The 19,221-nt window shown below is 29.0% G+C and overlaps 2 long non-coding RNA genes across 2 annotated transcripts; both read right to left on the minus strand.

Moving 5' to 3' along the window:
* Positions 1-10,475: 10,475 nt before the first annotated feature.
* Positions 10,476-11,039, minus strand: LOC148204776 (uncharacterized). The gene is made up of 2 exons (XR_015783925.1): positions 10,719-11,039; positions 10,476-10,608 (listed from the first exon to the last, which is right to left on the minus strand). It is a non-coding gene; the product is annotated as an uncharacterized LOC148204776 (long non-coding RNA).
* A 322-nt stretch (positions 11,040-11,361) lies between these two features.
* On the minus strand, positions 11,362-11,855 carry LOC148204777 (uncharacterized). Its single transcript, XR_015785817.1, has 2 exons — positions 11,563-11,855; positions 11,362-11,452 (listed from the first exon to the last, which is right to left on the minus strand). It is a non-coding gene; the product is annotated as an uncharacterized LOC148204777 (long non-coding RNA).
* Between the last annotated feature and the right edge of the window lie 7,366 nt (positions 11,856-19,221).

Consider the following 19,221-nt stretch of genomic DNA (forward strand, 5'->3'; position numbering starts at 1 on the left):
TGGTGATAGACAGCAGACGGTCGTCCTCGACCGATCGCCCACTTTGTCGACCACTGACACGACAACACCTCGATCGATCGTCCACTCAGTCGACCACTGATGGTCGACCACATACGTTCGTCCTTACCCGATCGTACGCTCGTTTAGAGGAACGACAGCGAGGCCATCAATGACCATAAGCGCTGCTGCACTCGGCCGAAATTCTCGCCGTTCGCCCTCACAAATATTTTGGTCATCCGACTTCACCGTTCGACCTCCCTGGTGATCAACCATTCGCCGCACTCTAAGGTCGTCCGCCTTGGCCGACCGTGACCGATCGACAAAACCTCCCTCATTGTCGTTCGACAATGTCCAGGTCGACCACCAAGAATGAGCCGCACATCAAGGTCGTCCACCTTGGTCGACAGCAAGACCGACTGTCGACCGTGACCGATCGACAAAACCGTCCTCATCACCGTTCGACAATGGCAAGCTCGATAACATATGTGTCGAGCGTTCAAACGTCCTGGCGTTCAGTCCCTAGCGCTCGGCCACACGTGCCACTAGGCCGCTCGACAACCTATATGTCGAGCGTTCAAACAGTCCTCGTGTTCGGCCTCACATTACTCGGCCACCCTTGGCCTAGAACGTTCGGCCATCCTTGGGCTAGATCGTTCGGCCACTCGCCTCCATGACGTTCAGCATCTTGGTCTCAATCGGTCGGCCAACATTCAGACGGTCGTTCAGCATGAAGCGTTTCGGCATACATTCAGACGGTCGTTCAGCATAAAGCGTTCGGCACTTCGCTCACTATTGACGATTAGATCCCTACCGCTCGACTATACATCAACACGAGGGCTCCACCATTCGGCCATACTCATGTTCGGCCTCCTGACGTTCGTCACCTGGCCTTGACCGGTCGACAACTCGGCATCTGTGACGTTCGGCACCTTGACCTCAGTCGTTCAGCCATCCCCGTCTCAAGCGTTCCAGAATTCGTTCTAAAGGACGTTCGGCCTAAAGCATTCGACCGCCGCGACCGTTCGACCCAACTGACGTTCAGCCATCTGGCCTCAATAACGTTCATCCTCTTGGCTTCAATCGTCGTTCGGCCATTAAGTCCCACGGTCGTTCGGTCATTAAGTCTCACGGTCGTTCGGTCATTTGTGCTCATCCCTTCTGCCTCAATTGCAATGTTTTATGTGGTCTCAAGCGTCCACCATTCGGTCATACACATGTTGGCTCATCATTGACGTTCGGCTTAGAGCGTTCGTCGCTTCGCTCAACATCGGCGTCAAACAGTCGGCCATTCGGCCTCGCCCTTCGGATTCGAACGCTCGACAGTGCCTGTGTACGAGCGTCCTAGAGTTTGATTGTCACAGTCATTCGACCCAGCTGATGATCAGCCATCCGGCGTCAATAACGTTCGTCCTCTAGGCCTCAATCATTAGGCCATTAGATTTCACGGACGTTCGGCCTAGAGCGTTCATCACTTGGCCCATCATCGACGTTCGGCATTTTGCCTCACTGATGTCGCCGCTCCCATTCTTCCCCATTGCCGTTCGCCACTTTCCAGGTCGACCATACTTCAACACGAGCGCTCCAGCATTCGGCCTCATTAAAGTTCGGCATCTTGGCTTCAACCGTTCGGACAATTCCCGCATGAAGCGTTCGGTCATTCGGACTCACTGGCGTTCGGTCAATCGATCTCCTGGACGTACGGCCTCAAGCGTCCAGCATTCGGCCTAATGAACGTTCGGTCACCAGGTTTGCAACTTGACCAAACGGTCTCACCTATATGCTTAATATTATTTCTTACAGTGCAGAGAAGCATATATTGTACGTAAAAGCGGACACCCGGGAGCCGTTCATCCTAAAGCACTCGTAGACCCGGTAGATGTTCGCCCTAGAACACCCAGGTGCATTGAATAAAGGGATACACTCCCGCTGGTAGATGTTCGCCCTAGAACACCCAGGTGCATTGAATAAAGGGATACACTCCCGCTGGTAGATGTTCGCCCTAGAACACCCAGGTGCATTGAATAAAGGGACACACTCCCGCTGGTAGATGTTCGCCCTAGAACACCCAGACCATCAAACCTAGGGGACCATCCTCTAGCCCAGCTTATGTTCGCCCAAGAACATCAAATTATCAAAGATTCTGTCGTTCGACATCAAAAGCGTTCGTCATTCGGCCTCAACGTTCGACCATCAATGACAACGAACGTTCACACAGTCAGTCGTTCGACCTTAACGCTCGACAATCAAATGTCAACGAACGTTCACCAAGTCAGTCGTTCGGCCTCAATGCTCGACAATCAAATGTCAACGAACGTTCACCAAGTCAGTCGTTCGGCCTCAATGCTCGACAATCAAGTGTCAACGAACGTTCACAAAGTCGATCGTTCGGCCTCGACGCTCAATCATCAACGTCAACGAGCGTCCAAACATCGCTCGACAATTCATTTCAACAAGCGTTCAAGAACCGCTCGTCAATCCATGTCAACGAGCGTTCAAGAACCGCTCGTCAATCCATGTCAGCGAGCGTTCAAGAACCGCTCGTCAACCCAGGTCAACGAGCGTCCAAACATCGCTCGACAATTCATTTCAACAAACGTTCAAGAACCGCTCGTCAATCCATGTCAACGAGCGTCCAAACATCGCTCGACGATCCATTTCAACGAGCGTTACAAAACCGCTCGTGAATTCATGCCACGAGCGTTTAAAGTATTCGGCCGTTCGACGCCATTAATGTTGTCCATTCGACCTCAATGACGTTCGTCCGCTTGGTTTCAATCATTCAGCCTCACATGCCGCTCGACCTCTACCTCAAGCATTCAGCTCCTATGACCGTCACAGCCTTTACCGCTCGGCCATCCAGGTCCTCACGTTCGGCCTCACTCATGCTCAGTCATCCTTGGTTTAAAACGTTCAGTCCACATAGGAGCGACAACCAGAAACACGCTCCCCAATACAGCCTCCCTCAAACCCATAAGTCCTATAGTTACCGCGTCCATAAAACAGAACGGTTAACTCGGACTTGGGGGGCATGTTATGTAGTAAGATATTTACATAAAATATCTTAGATATTTTAAACAGTTAAGTAACTAACCACGTTTTTAGGTAAGGTGGTTATTTTTATTTGGCTTATAAATACAGTAACAGGACCAGAGTTGAGGTACGTTCCTTTTATGCTCTAGAAATCCTGAATAATATTTCAGAGCAGTATCATAATCATTCTCTTGAGAGCTTCAGTTCCATAACTCACTTCTGACTTGAGCGTCGGAGTATCTTTGCAGGTACCTCCCCCTCCTTTGGCAAGTATGAAGAACAACAATGATTGGAGAAAAGCACGCGTCCCAGACAACCAGCAAGCAACCCAGATAGCCAAGAGCAACAAAGACACACAGGAGAATGTACACCGAAACAATATATATATATATATATATATATATATATATATATATATATATATATATATATATATATATATATATATATATATATATATATATTTACCACATTTTTTTTGACAATCTGTCATACATTTTGAATAAATTGGTGGTTCTGGTTGATAAGCTTCACAATGGAATCATAAGTAAAATCATAATCCCAACTGTTTTCATCTCATTCGTTGTCATATTTCCTTTTGAAATCTTTATTACTAGCTATCCTAAAATTTTGTGTGTAGGTATTGTTAAATTCTTCTTGTGATGAAAGGAAAACTAAACACCAATTTATAGAAAATAGTTAACAATGTGTATTAATTAAATTTAATGTTTATTTATTTTAAAATTCATTTTATTTTTCAATTTAAACTAATACTATTCTTTTTTATAATTTTGAATGTGTGTATTTTTCTTATAAAGTCATCTTCATAAAATACTGATTACTTTAATTTATAATGTTTTTTTTAATTAGAACCACCCTACAGATTAAAAAGTAACCCAACACATATTAAAATAATGTAATAATTACATAATAATAATAGTAAAATATTAAAATATAATATTATAATAATAATAGTATTACATATTAAAATAATTACATTTATTATTTTTTTCAATTATATTCTCAGCTTTCAATATTTTAAAAGTAATCTACATTTATTTATTATGTTATACGGAGAAATAAAATGATAAGTGTGGAATTATACAACTATCTTACCATAATAAATATATTTTTTATTCTTAAAAAATATCCTCGAAAACGTATAAAAAAGCAAGAAGGATACATGCGTAATATCATTTATTGAATAACTCGTTAAACGTGTATAATAAATAATTCATTAAATGCATATAAATGTTAAATTTAAGTATGATGATTATCAGTTGAATTATAATTGCATCAAGTTTAATTCTAAGTTTATATTTTTGAGATGGTAACATTAAATAGAATTGAGATACTTCAAATTTATTTATGTTGGCATTCATAACAACACGGTGATTATTTATTTTCGTTGATATGTGATCTATTAAGTTGCAACAACAATATAAAAATAATAAAAAAACGAAAGAAATAATAGTGAAAGGGTTGATGAACAGTTATTTATTGACTAAAGTTTTCCCATTACAGGAAGCATAGAAATCTTTTCTTCTTCTCACATTCCTGCAATCAAGAACATGCATTAATTAAAAAGAACATGTATTAAAATCATGATTTGATGATTAAATTTCAGAAAATATATATAAAATGATAAAGAAAATGATTTATTAAAGGAATAAATAAATACCAGTAGTGACATTAGTGCAATGTGATCTGCAATCTAACACTTTATAATGTTTTTTGCAGCATCTTCTGCAGCAATATCGTACACATCTTAAATACAAAGTAGGTAGCACTGCTAAAGGAGAACATTCCCATGTACATCTCCCCTCGCAATCGAGTCCATCAGCCACATCTTTTGACCCAATTTGCACAGACGAAACATTGTAATCACTTCCTATCAAAACCAACATAATCATCGTAATCACCCAAACTCCTTTACTTTTCATCTTATCTTTTGTATCAATCCTTTTTTAAAACCTTCACAAACTATAATGTTTAAAAAAAAAAAAACATATCATTTTATAGACACGAAAATAAATAGTTCATTAAATGCACATCATAAATGTTTATTTTAAATATTAGTTTCTACACTTGTTGAAAATAATAGAATAAATACTGTTTTTATATAATAAATAATTATATTTTCTTAACTATCTTTCCCATATAAATTTAGTGAAAAGTTACATTTTTGATAGGTAACATCATTTTGGTTTAAAGGGTTGAGAAATAATATCCTTGTTTTCGGGCTCCCCTAAACTCTAATATCCAAGCAGTTTGTAAAAACTTTCAAACCATTCGGTCAGTTTGAAAGTTATATGCAAGAAGCGTTCAACGTTTCCAATGACTTTGCTTAATAATATGATTAGCTAATAAAAAAAAAATGTATTCTACCATGAAGTTAAACCTATATTTATAGATATTGTGATGAGCTTTCAATTCACTCTACTCATTAATCATTTATAAATGGTTTTTATTATTTACATTAATTATTTATTAATGATTTTAATTGCTCTTAATACTCATAAATAACTTTAATTACTCTGATACTCATTAATAACTTGTTTGGTTTATACAGTACAAATGTTAATAGAATTAAGATACTTAAAATTTATTTATGTCAAATTATAATAATGTGGTTTACGGAAACAATATAATAACAACAAGGCTTAATATCCTATTTTGTGTTCAGTTTCGCTCGAAAATGTCAAATTAGTCCATCCTTTAAAAAATGCGTCAATTACGTCCTCACTTAATATAATTATTTGCATCAATAAAATTCCTTCCGTTAAATTCGTACAAACGACGCTAATTATTTTTCTCTTTCTTCTACTTAGATAATTAACGCCGTTTGTACGGATTTAACGGAAGAGATTTCATTGATGCACACATTTTTTAAAGGTTGGACTAATTTGACATTTTCGAGCGAAACTGAAGACAAAAGAGAGTATTAAACCTAACAACAAAAACCATATCACGACTATCTGTCAAAAAAAAAAAAAAAAAGTTAAACACGTTACCCACTACGAGTAATGACTTATTAATAATGTGATGTGAAGGTATTTTGACGTATTTAAAGAGTCTAATTTTTAGAATTTTGTACACATCATATTGTAATTTTTTTCTTAAAGAGTTGAGTGTATTAAGTTCCATGGTAAGTACATAAGGTAAAAAAAATAGTAAAATTATTAAATACATATATAAATAAATGCAAATACTTAAACTTTTTCATTGTAAAAGATTTCTTAATGGTTCTTAATAAAATTTGATGGTAGGTTTTAATATTTTTCATCCTTATAATTAAATCATAAAATAATCACGAAAACATACTATTAGACACAAGACTTTTTATGACAAGTAGAACAGACTTATGAGAAGATTTTAGCGTCATAGTTACAAGAATAATAAAAAGTTTGTTTTTTTATAATATTGTGAAAACATATTATAATAAGTTTGATTTATTGTCACAAATACACAAATAATAATCATAATAAATTTAATTTATTATAAGACATTTTTGAAAATCTGTTATAAATTATATAATAAGTTCAACTTCCTATATGGTGTAATTTTGAAAATATGTCGTAATAAGCCAACTTACTCTAATATATGTTCAATCATTTGTCATAATTAATTTAACTTATTATAACATATTTTCAAAATTTTGTCGTAGGAAATAATAAGTATCTATTTTTACGTATGTGTATAAATAATAAATTACGTATATAAACAATTATCAATGAAATAAATGGGAAGAAAATACTCGTATGTTAACATTTATTTATTCATTATATGAATGTTATTTGAACAATGATATAATAAATCATTACTCATTCTTACACTTTTGTAAACAATAATTAATAAATGAACTTTTCATCAAGTTGCAACCAGTAACACATTCATGAACATGATCAACGAATGTTTTACCACATTTTTTTTTACAATCTTCCATACATTTTGAATAAATTGGTGGTTCTGGTTGATAAACTTCACAATGGAATGAACATTTAACCCTACATGCAAGAGAAGAGTCACCATTTAACTTAACTTGTTGAGAAGGATGTTTGTAATGAACCTCTGCATCACCCAACACAATCATAAGTAAAATCATAATCCCAACTGTTTTCATCAAATTCATTGTCATGTTTCCTTTTGAAATCTTTACGAGTTATCCTAAGTGTGTAGCTATATGTTAAATTATTCTGGTGATGAATGGAAAACTAAACACCAATTTATAGAAAATAGTTAATAATGTGTATTAATTAAATTTAATATTTATTTATTTTTCAATTTGAACTAATATTTTTTTTTATAATTATGAATGTGTGTATTGTTGGAAGTACCACATTGACTAGAGATAAACACAATTCATAGTATATAAGTAGATGCAAACCTTACTTTACAAATTGATTTTGTGGAGATTGAGTTAGGCTTAAAGTTCACTTCTTAACATGGTCATCTCATAAATATTAAGTATAAATGATATTTTTTTAATTAGAACTTCCTACAAATTAAAAAGTAACCCAACGCATATTTAAATAATGTAATAATTAAATAATAACAATAGTAAAAATATTAAAATGTAAAAGGTAATAATAATAAAAAACTATAGAAAAAATAAAATATTTTAAAACAACTCATTAGTTAAATAAATTAACTTATAAAATAATTAAATAAAATTGTAATTACCTTAACAACCTTGTCAAATACACTCATAGGAAAGTAATAAATCATCTCCCTTCCCTTCCTTTGTGAGTGTTGCAACTTTTTTTAAAGATTTTTGTCATTCTTTTTTATAATCTTATATTTTGTCTAATATTATTTTGCTTACATGTATTTATTGTGACCTAAAAATAAAAACAAAAATTGAAAAGTATTATAATTATTTAATTAAACCAATTAAATTTATCGTATATTTTTTTAAAAAAAATCTTAAACGAAACTTAAAGAAGAAGAAGGGGGAAATAGTACATTTAATAGATGCGTTTCATATATTGCATTTATCATATGTGTTATCATTATGGTATTGAAATGTATTTAATAAATGTGATAAATGCTTTAATATATGTATTTAATATACTGCATTTATATGTATTTACTACACGTATTTATTGTATCGTATGTATTTACTTTATACATGTAATTATACACGTATTTGTTACTTTCTCCTATCATACATAATAATGGTTAAAATTATCAACTGGCAGTAATACAAAAATGATTTTCTTGAGGTATTCTATTTTTTTATTTTTGACGTTAATTTTAACGTTATATTCGGTGATGTTATATATTGACGTTGAAATTGAAAATTGATACTTCGGATGATGATGATTATAGAGTTTTCTTGATGACAAATATTATATTACATCAATGTCAAAAGACATTGATTATGTCTTTGATGTTTAATTTGATTTATTCAATATATTTAATGGTAGAACTTGAGTTATTTACATAATTTAATATTTTATTATTTTAATATTAAATAAAAAATATATTTAATACGTAAAATAAAATATATTTTGATTAAAAGTATTCTATTTATTAATTTTAAAAAATTGAAAATTAAAATATATGAAAATTTGAAACAATGTATTCTAATTTTGTATTAAAGTTGAGAATAAAAACATATTTAATTTTTTTTGTAAGATTGAGAAATACCTTAAAACCCAATATTCACTCAACTCAAGTCAACAAAATTTAATAAATAATATTAATAAAAATAATGTATATTTGAAATACTAAAGTATCTAATCATTTAACTATTGTATAAGTCTATTTTTTAAAAAAATTAATTATCATAAAAGATATAAAAATTTGAAATTACAAAATTCTAATAAAAAAGTTTGAAACTTATAAACTCAAATGGTTAAACTTAATCTAATCGATTAAATAGGGATTGAATTGGACTAAGGAAGAAAAATATATCAAACTTAGTAAAATTGAACTCGAAGTTATTTTATGGATTTAATGATGAATTTCTTTCACCATGAAGGTACATATCTTTAGTTTTTATGGATGGGATCAATTATACGGTTAGCATGTAACGTTTTTTTGAATTTCAATTTTAAACAATTATATTTAAAAATTATAAACTTAAACTTAAATTTAATAAATATTTTGTTCTTTTTATATAAATTTTATGATTTATTCTTACTTTTATATATTTATTATTGAATTAAGTCTCAATATTATTTTAAATATAGTGAACTTCGTTCCATTACTACCTCTTTAGAATCACGAAACACAAATTTTGTTTATATTTGTAGGAAAATATTTTTTAACAATTATTTTTTTATAACACTTACATGATAGTTTATGATTAGTCCGTTTCAAATACACATATCAATAAAATAATGACACAAAATTTATTGTTAAAAAATTATTTGAAAAAATTGTTAACATATCATTGTCCATATTTAAATTCAAAAAATATATATAACAAGAGAATTTAAATAATACATTTATTATTCTTTTCAATTATATTCTTAGCTTTCAATATTTTAAAAATAATTTACATTTAATTATTATGTTATTCGAAGAAATAAAATGATAAATGTAGAATTATACAACTATCTCACTATAATAAATATATTTTTTATATTTTTTATTCTTAAAAAATATCCTTGAAAACATATAAAAAACCAGAAGGGTACATGCGTAATGTCATTTAGTGAATACATCACTAAACGCGTATAATAAATAGTTCATTAAATACATATAATATTCATATTTTAAACATTATTTTTTAACTACGATTTATACACCTAATAAAAACAATGGAACTATATAATATAACCATTTGATCACTACAAAATCACACGGTTCTGTTACTATAAAAATTCAAAAAGAGTTCACCGATTAATTGAAGGTTGAATTAAATAAAGATTAATATTAAAAATAATTATCTTAAATTTAAGTAAAAATATTATTAGTTGAGTTATAATTAGATTGAGGTTAATCCAAAATTTATTTTAAAATTTATAAATATAAGTTTAATAGGTTTGTTATATTTAGTACACGTTTATTATTTAGTATCGTTCAATTCTTATTAACTTGGAGAGAGTATTATATGAAAATGATTCTCCTATTAAACCTAACTATAAAAGCATAAAATAAAAAAAAGTAATGATACCAAAATACATTTTTACATTTATTTGACACAAGCTATAAAATTTTTGTATTATTTTAAAAAGAAAGTAAAAAATAAATAAAAATTGTCTCAAATGAATATAAAAATTTAAAAATTTAGATGTGTAAAAGAATCATTAATGTAAAAAAAATTTGACCTAAAACATATAAAAATCAGATTAATAGAATAAGTTCACCAACTCCACAACCGAAAGAGAAACAAATATCAATATTACTGTTTTAATATAATAAATAAGTATATTTCCGTAATTACCTTCAATTATAAAAGATTAATGAAAATTTATATTTTTGAAATGGCAATGTTAAATAGAATTGATATACTTCAAATTATTTATGTTGTCATTCATAACAGTGAAAGGGTTGACGAACAGTTATTTATAGACTAAAGTTTTTCCATTACAGCAAGCACAAAAATCTTTTCTTCTTCTCACTTTCCTGCAATCAAGAACGTGTATTAATTAAAAAGAGCATATAATTTGATTAAATTTCAGAAAATATATATAAAATGATAAAGAAAACGATTTTGGAAAGGAATAAATAAATACCAGTACTGATATTAGGGCAATGTGCTGTGCATTCTACCACATTATTTTGTTTTTTGCAGCATTTTCTGCAGCAATCTCTTGCACATATTAAATATAAAGTAGGAAACACTGCTAAAGGAGAACATTCCAATGTACATTTCCCACTGCAACCGAGTGCATCAGACACATCTTTTGACTCAATTTGCACAGACAAAACATTGTAATCACTTACTATCAAAACAAACATAATCATCGTAATCACCCAAACTCCCTTAGTTTTCATCTTATCTTTTGTATATCAATCCTTTTTCAAAACCTTCACAAACTATAATGTTTCAAGAAAAAAAAAACATATCATTTTATAGACACAAAAATAAATATTTCATTAAATGCATTTCATAAATATATTTATTTCTACACTTATTGAAAATAATAGAATAAATACCAATATTATTGTTTTTATATAATAAATAATTATATTTATTAATTACCTTCAATTATAAAAAAAATTAATATATTTTTGAGACAGTAACGTTAAATAGAATTGAGATACTTCAAATTATTTATGTTGGCATTCATAACAACATCGGTTACTATTTATTTTCGTTGACTTGTGAATTATTGAGTTGCAACAACAATATAAAAATAATAATAAAATGAAGGAAATAATAGTGAAAGGTTTGACGAACAGTTATTTATTGACTAAAGTTTTTTCATTACAGCAAGCATAGAAATCTTTTCTTCTTCTCAAATTCCTGCAATCAAGAACATGTATTAATTAAAAAGAGCCTATAATTTGAGTAAATTTCAGAAAATATGTATAAAATGATAAAGAAAATGATTTTGTAAAGGAATAAATAAATACCAGTATTGATATTTAAGTGCAATGTAATCTGCAATCTAACGCTTTATAATGTTTTTTGCAACATCTTTTGCAACAATCTCTTACACATAATAAATATAAAGTAGGAAGTCCTATTATAGGAAAACATGCGAATATACATTTCCCATCGCAATTGACTGAATTAGGCACGTCTTTTGACTCAATTTGCACAAACCAAACATTGTAATCACTTCCTATCAAAACCAACATAATCATCATTATCACCCAAATTCCCTTAGTTTTCATCTTGTCTTTTGTATCAATCCCTTTTTTAAACCTTCGCAAACTATAATGTTTCAAGAAAAAAAAAACATATCATTTTATAGACACAAAAATGAAGTTGAAAGAGATTAAACATAAATTACTAAAGCAAAGTTTCAATTTTAATGAGTCCAAAAATTCTTAGGAAATTTTTGTTTTTTTAACATATTCTTATTATTTAAAAGACATGTTATCTTATAATTATTATTTCTGTTTTGGTTAATATATTGTTGGGCTTAGAAATATATGATGTACAACTTTAAAATAAATAAAAAGACAATCCTAAAGCTTAGGGAGTTAAATTTTCTAATTAAAAATACTATTAACTTTGAATCAAATTATTATTCTCTTTTGTTTTTTTATTTAGAGTATCCAACTATTGATTAGAAGAGTACAAAATTTGAATTTAGTTTTACTAAATTAACTGATTTAAATTGGTATTTGGAGTTTGTCAATATGCATTTAATAAACATTTATTGTATGCATTTACGTATTCAACACATTATATATACGCATGGACCTTCGTTCTCTTTTATGTTTTCAAGGATATTTTTTAAGAATCAAGACATATAAATATTTTTGTTCTAATAAAAGAGTTATAGAATTTCATATTTATCACTTTCCACATTTCATAATAAATATTTGTAAATCATTTAGAAAAAGTAAAAGCTAGGCTTATAATAGAAAAAATAACAAAAATATTATTAATATTCTAAAAATAGAGATAAAAAACATTATCCCTATAATTAAAACGGGAAATAACGTATTTTATTTCCCTGCCTAATAAAAAACATTTACACTGCATAAGTATAAATTTGAATTGGTAATTTCTTAGATATTGCAAAAATTAATGGAGGAGTAATAAACACAAAGTGAATTTAAGGCATGCATTTAATACGTTGTATTTTTTTTTTCTTTTATTGTAGTTGTCTAAGGTTTTTTGCTACTCCAGTAATAATCAATAATAAAAAAGTTATCAAAATATAAAGAATAGTACAAAAATAAAATAAAGTATAAAAAATTGTTAAAATAAATCACTTTAAAAAACTTATTAGTTAAATAAATTAACTTATAAAATAATATAATAAATTTGTAATTACCTTGTCAGTCCTAAGAAAGTAATGAATGCAATATTTATTACATGCATTATCACACGTATCGAATAAATGCACTAAATGCGTATTTAATATACTTCATTTATATGTATATATTTATTTCATATATTTAAAAGTTAATTAGGTTTTAATATTTTTATAAAATTTAAATACTTTTAATTAGTATTTATTAAAAAAATTATTTTTTAATTGAACCTCTCTTTTTAAAATTTTATGTTAACGGGTAATAGATTATTATCTCGCACTCTCATTTACTTATCTTCAAATGTTGATAAATTGGTGTAAAAAGGTTTTTAACTGTATTTATTGATAACATTTAATAAGTTACCGTAGTTATAAATAATGTGGGGTGATAAAACTGTAATTTATGAGAACTTTTTAATCACAATTGGTTAAATAATCGTCGTTAAAAATAGAAATGATGACCATTATTTATAAAATAATAATTAAAAGTGAGATAAACGATAAATAATGACAGTTATATAGAAAACATTGTTAAAACTTGATAGAAATGAAGAAACATATGACGGTTATATATTTGTAGAATGCAAGTGTTAAAAACATAAATAGTTAATATTTTCGAACGAAGGTGAATTGGTTTAACAAAATTTTTCTTTTTAAAACAATTATTGAGATGCCAAGTGTTTAAACTTTTTCAAACCAATAAAAAAACACAAAATTGATGAAAAAAAAACACACTAATTTTATAATGTTGGATTCAACTTGAATCTACGTCCTCTTTCAAGCTTGAACAAATGAGAAAAAGACTATTATCACATAATCTCACTTACTTATCTCTAAGTGTTGATACATTAGTGAAAAAAGCATTCCACGATATTGATTGATGACTTTTAAAAAGTCACCATAGTACAAAAAAGTGTACAGTGACAAAATTATAATTTATGAGAACCTTTAGTAATAATTGACTGAATAATCGTCCCTACATAATAACAAACCATTATCAAATTAAATTACCATGCTACATAACAACAATTCACATAATAGATAATTCATTTAATCCCATAAAATTCAATAAATTAGACAATCACTAACTTTCCTTAATTAGTACAAGATCGAGCACTACCAAGACCGACCACCTAAGATCGAAGGTCATGAGCTGAAAAGACTAGAGACCGCACCTAGTTAATGACCGAGTACTTGAACATGGCCGAGCGGCCAACAGTGCATGATCGAGTGATCAATAGCGCGTGCTCAACTCTGCATAATTCTGTAGAAGGATGAACAAGCTAGATTTTACCAAAACTAAACATTTTTTCCAACTTCAAATCTTACATACATGAATCATGTACCAATTTACACCTATCCAAGGGTACCCAAATCTTCCTAACATCATTCCAAAGAGTCTCATACTAGATTTCACTCCAAATTCTGTAAAATCAACAACTCAATGACCCAAAATTCATTTTCCTACTTTTTACACATTTTAGAGAGGCTTAAAAGGTCTAAAGAAACTTGCCTAGACTTTCCCCTCATTGACCAAATTCTCTCCGACCGTAAATTCTCATTTTCGCATACCTACTTCCTTAAAATCAGAATAGGTCAAACACTTATGTAGAAAAACTCCAACCAGTTCACAGGTTCCACCATTCACAGATTCAACACAAATTCAACCAAACATTCAAGTTACACACATGCAACCATCTAAATAGTAATTTCATACATAGAAAATCACAATTAAATTAACTAGTTTCCCTTACCTCTTAACTGAACGAGAATCTTCTACCCTTCCAGAAATTTGCTCACACTTTCAGGAAATTATAAGAACACCTATGGACCACCGGTTGATGAAAGAAGATCACCCGTAGAACCAAAATAAGAATTAGAAAGGGAAGAAAAGGATTGCGGAACGCATGCAAACAACATTGTTTCCTTGCATGCATCAGAAACCAAAAATCACTAAAAACCAGAGAACGAAACTTACCAGCTCTTTTTTCCAAACTGATCGGTGAAACAGAAAGCCCTTGACGCCAGGATCACCTAGGTACCTCCTGATCGTCAAACAGATGAACCATCGATGAGAATTTCTAGAGAGAAGGGAGATGAAGAATAGAGAATAATGTTTTAGAGGGATGAAAATTATTTAGATAATGAACCGAGTGTTTGAAACTTCTATTTATACTGTTGGCTTATTTTAACACAAAGTGTTCGGTCTCATTATTTTAATACATTCATCTATGTTTAACAGGCTATTTTTTGAGTTCTAACATTCATTTGTTTTTAAAAATTGAAAATTAAAATATATGAAAATTTGGAACAATGTATCTAATTTTGTATTAAAGTTGAGAAACAAAAATATATTTAATTTTTTTGTAATATTGAGAAAATAAATTTTATACCTTAAAACCCAATATTCAGTCAGCTCAAGTCTACAAAATTTAATAAATAATATTAATAAAAATAATGTATATTTGAAATACTAAAGTATCTAATCATTTAACTATTGCATAAGTCTATTTTTTAAAAAAATAATTATTGTAAAGATATAAAAATTTGAAATTACAAATTCTAATAAAAAAGTTTGAAACTTATAACCCAAATGGTTAAACTTAATCTAATCGATTAAATACGTTGGACTAATGAAGAAAAATATATCAAAATTAGTACAATAGAACTCGATGTTATTTTATTGATTTAATGATGGATTTCTTTCACAATGAAGGTACGTATCTTTAGTTTTTATGGATGGGATCAATTACAGTGTTAGCATGTAACGTGTTTTTTTGAATTTCAATTTTAAACAATTATATTTAAAAATTATAAACTTAAACTTAATAAATATTTTGTTCTTTTTATATAAATTTTATGATTTATTCTTATTTTTATATATTTATTACTGAATTAAGTCTCGAACGTTTTTATTATGTCACGCTGACATCATGAAACACAAAATTTGTTTATATTTAAAGGGAAATGTTCTTTCAAAAATTGTTTTTTCCGATCCATAGTTTATGATTGATTTGTTTCAAATATACATATCGATGAAACAATGACACAAACTTTATTTTCAAAAAGTGATTTGAAAAAGTTGTTAGCATATCATTCTCTATATTTAAATTCACAAAAATATATATAACAAGAGAGAATTTGAATAATACATTTATTATTCTTTTCAATTCCATTCTTAGCTTTCAATATTTTAGCCTGGTTATATCGTCTGGCATAAGCCCTAAGTGTTCAGCCTAAGCCTATAGTGATTAGTCTAAGATAATAGTGTTCGGTATGGTATACTAGTAGTCGGCATTAATCAATAAGTGTTCGGTTTTAGTTTTAGAATGCGGTTGTTCTGATGTCCAGCTTCAAAGACGTTCTGCTCATGTTTGAGTTTCATGACTTTTTCATAGTATTTCATTCGGTCAAGTTCAGCATAGGAAACAATATCCCGTACGGTCATGTTCGCAAATAGGAGGGGTTCTACCGTTCGGTTTTGTTCATAATAAGTGTTGATATTTTTGAGTTAGTTGTGCTGAATGGTGATGTTATTTTAATGTTCGGTTTGAAGTTATTTAAAGGTGTTATGGATGAGGAAATATGTTGTTAATGAAGTATAGTATTTAAAAGGTTATATGAATGAAATAATATGGATATGAACGAGTGTTCCAAGGAGGAATATATCATAAATGGTTATGGAATTGTAAAGTATGAATATGATCAGACTAAGTTGTCGTTCATCCTGACATTCTAATGGTCACCGAGTCTCAAGTAGAGAATGGTGGCGCATGTGATGAGAATAGCAGGAGGCCTGGTTGCGTATAGCTTGGGGTTCCAGCTATCAGACTAAACTCATGTGTAGACTTGGGTTTCCAGCTACAGTGAGGGATGAAGGGTTAACCTCGTGTGGCGGCTTGGATTTCCAGCTATGGTAATTCTGATGATTTTCCAAATTACCTTTCCACGAGTGCAAGAACGTCGTAGCTACATAATTCATACAGTCCGGACAGTCAAAGTGAAAGTGGTCGGTTATAATATGTTGGTGTGATTTTTGTAAAAGTATGATTGTTTTATGTGTTTTGTATGAAATGAATGTTTAGAGAGTTAATTAAATTACACTAGCTTATCCTTATTTTTCTTTCTTGTCATGTTGTTCGTTCGGTCGATTATAACATCGGTTATTATTTATTTTCGTTGACTTGTGAATTATTGAGTTCCAACACCAATATTAAAATAATAATAAAATGAAGGAAATAATAATGAAAGGTTTGACGAACAATTATTTATTGACTAAAGTTTTTCCATCACAGCAAGCACATAAATCTTTTCTTCTTCTCACATTCCTGCAATGAAGAACATGTATTAATTAAAAAGAGCATATAATTTGAGTAAATTTCAGAAAATATGTATAAAATGATAAAGAAAATGATTTTGTAAAGGAATAAATAAATACCGGTATTGATATTTAAGTGCAATGTAATCTGCAATCTAACGCTTTATAATGTTTTTTGCAACATCTTTTGCAACAATCTCTTACACATAATAAATATAAAGTAGGAAGTCCTATTATAGGAAAACATGCGAATATACATTTCCCATCGCAATTGACTGAATTAGACACATCTTTTGACTCAATTTGCACAAACCAAACATTGTAATCACTTCCTATCAAAACCAACATAATCATCATTATCACCCAAATTCCCTTAGTTTTCATCTTGTCTTTTGTATCAATCCTTTTTCTAAACCTTCACAAACTATAATGTTTCAAGAAAAAAAAAACATATCATTTTATAGACACAAAAATGAAGTTGAAAGAGATTAAACATAAATTACTAAAGCAAAGTATCAATTTTATGGGATAACAATGCCTATAATAGTTAATATTTATAATTTGTCTATATACCATTCAAACACATGTAATATCTATTTTGAACTTATTTGAAAATTTTAAAAATACAACAAAGTTATTGAGTCCAAAATTCTTAGGAAATTTTTGTTTTTTTGTAACATATTCTTATGATTTAAAAGACATGTTAAAAAATAATAATAAAGTCAAAATTAAAAAGAAAAAGTAAAAAGAAGGTTTTAAAGATATTTTGATTTTATAAAATGAATTTTCTTTTATTAGAAACTTTACATAACTTAACCTTTGATTACTAAAATATTATAGTATTATCTTTTTATAGAAGAAGTTTTCAAAGTATTCTTAGCTCTTAATTTTCAAAATAACTTACATGTATTTATTATATTATACGAAAAAATAAAATGATAAAATGTGGAATTATTCAACTATTTTAATATAATAAATATACTTTATTCTTAAAAAATACCCTTGAAAACATATAAAAAAAACAAAAGGATACATTCGTAAATATCATATATTGAATACGTCACAAAACGCATATAATAAATAGTTCATTAAATTCATATAATAAATAATTCATTAAATGCTTATAACATTTTAAATATTATTTTTTAATTGACCGTTTTAACACTTTTACTAAAATTAATAGAATGAATACCAGTATAATTATTTTAATATAATAAATAGTATGTGAAGATGGGTTGGAAACACGACTTTAAGTTAGGTTAGTTTAACTTAACTCAGAATTGGGTTGAATCTAACCTAATTTAATTTAATTATTTATTATTTTGTTTCAATATTATTAGTTAGCATTTTTTATTATATTGTAAATGGTAATAAGATTTTAATATTATAAATGGACAAGTGATACAAAAATTATCAATATTAAAAATTTATTTGTTCGTCTTTTTGTACATGTTTTTTTTATAACGTTTCATTGTATGATTTATTTTGAATTATCTTTGGAGTTTAACATCATTTTATTTTAGAGTGACGTTTATTTAGATTTGAATTTAAAAAATTGTAATTTTTTATTTTAAAAAATTTATAATTAAACGAGTCAATGTGTCAACCTCTTTAACTTACCAACCCATGGTGGATCGAATCAGGTTTGAATTTTGTCAGCTCACTAATAAGTGAACTCGATTAATGAACTGGGTAGAGTTGACTCACTAATTAAGTGATCCGTGATGGATGAATCGTTAATAAATAAATTTATTTAAGTAATTATCTTCAATTATATTTAATGTAAATAAGAAAAAAAATAATGAAAAATTATATCTTTGAGATAGTATCGTTAAATAGAATCGAGAATCGAGATACTTCAAATTTATTTATTTTAGCATTCATAGCAACATCAATGATTATTTATTTTCGTTGATATGTTGTTTATTGAGTTCCAACAACATTATAAAAACAATAATAAAATGAAGGAAATAATAGCAAAAG

The sequence above is a fragment of the Vigna umbellata genome, chromosome 1, assembly GCF_029865625.1.
Source record: "Vigna umbellata cultivar VRB3 chromosome 1, Vumbellata_1.0, whole genome shotgun sequence".
Taxonomy (NCBI): Eukaryota; Viridiplantae; Streptophyta; class Magnoliopsida; order Fabales; family Fabaceae; genus Vigna; species Vigna umbellata.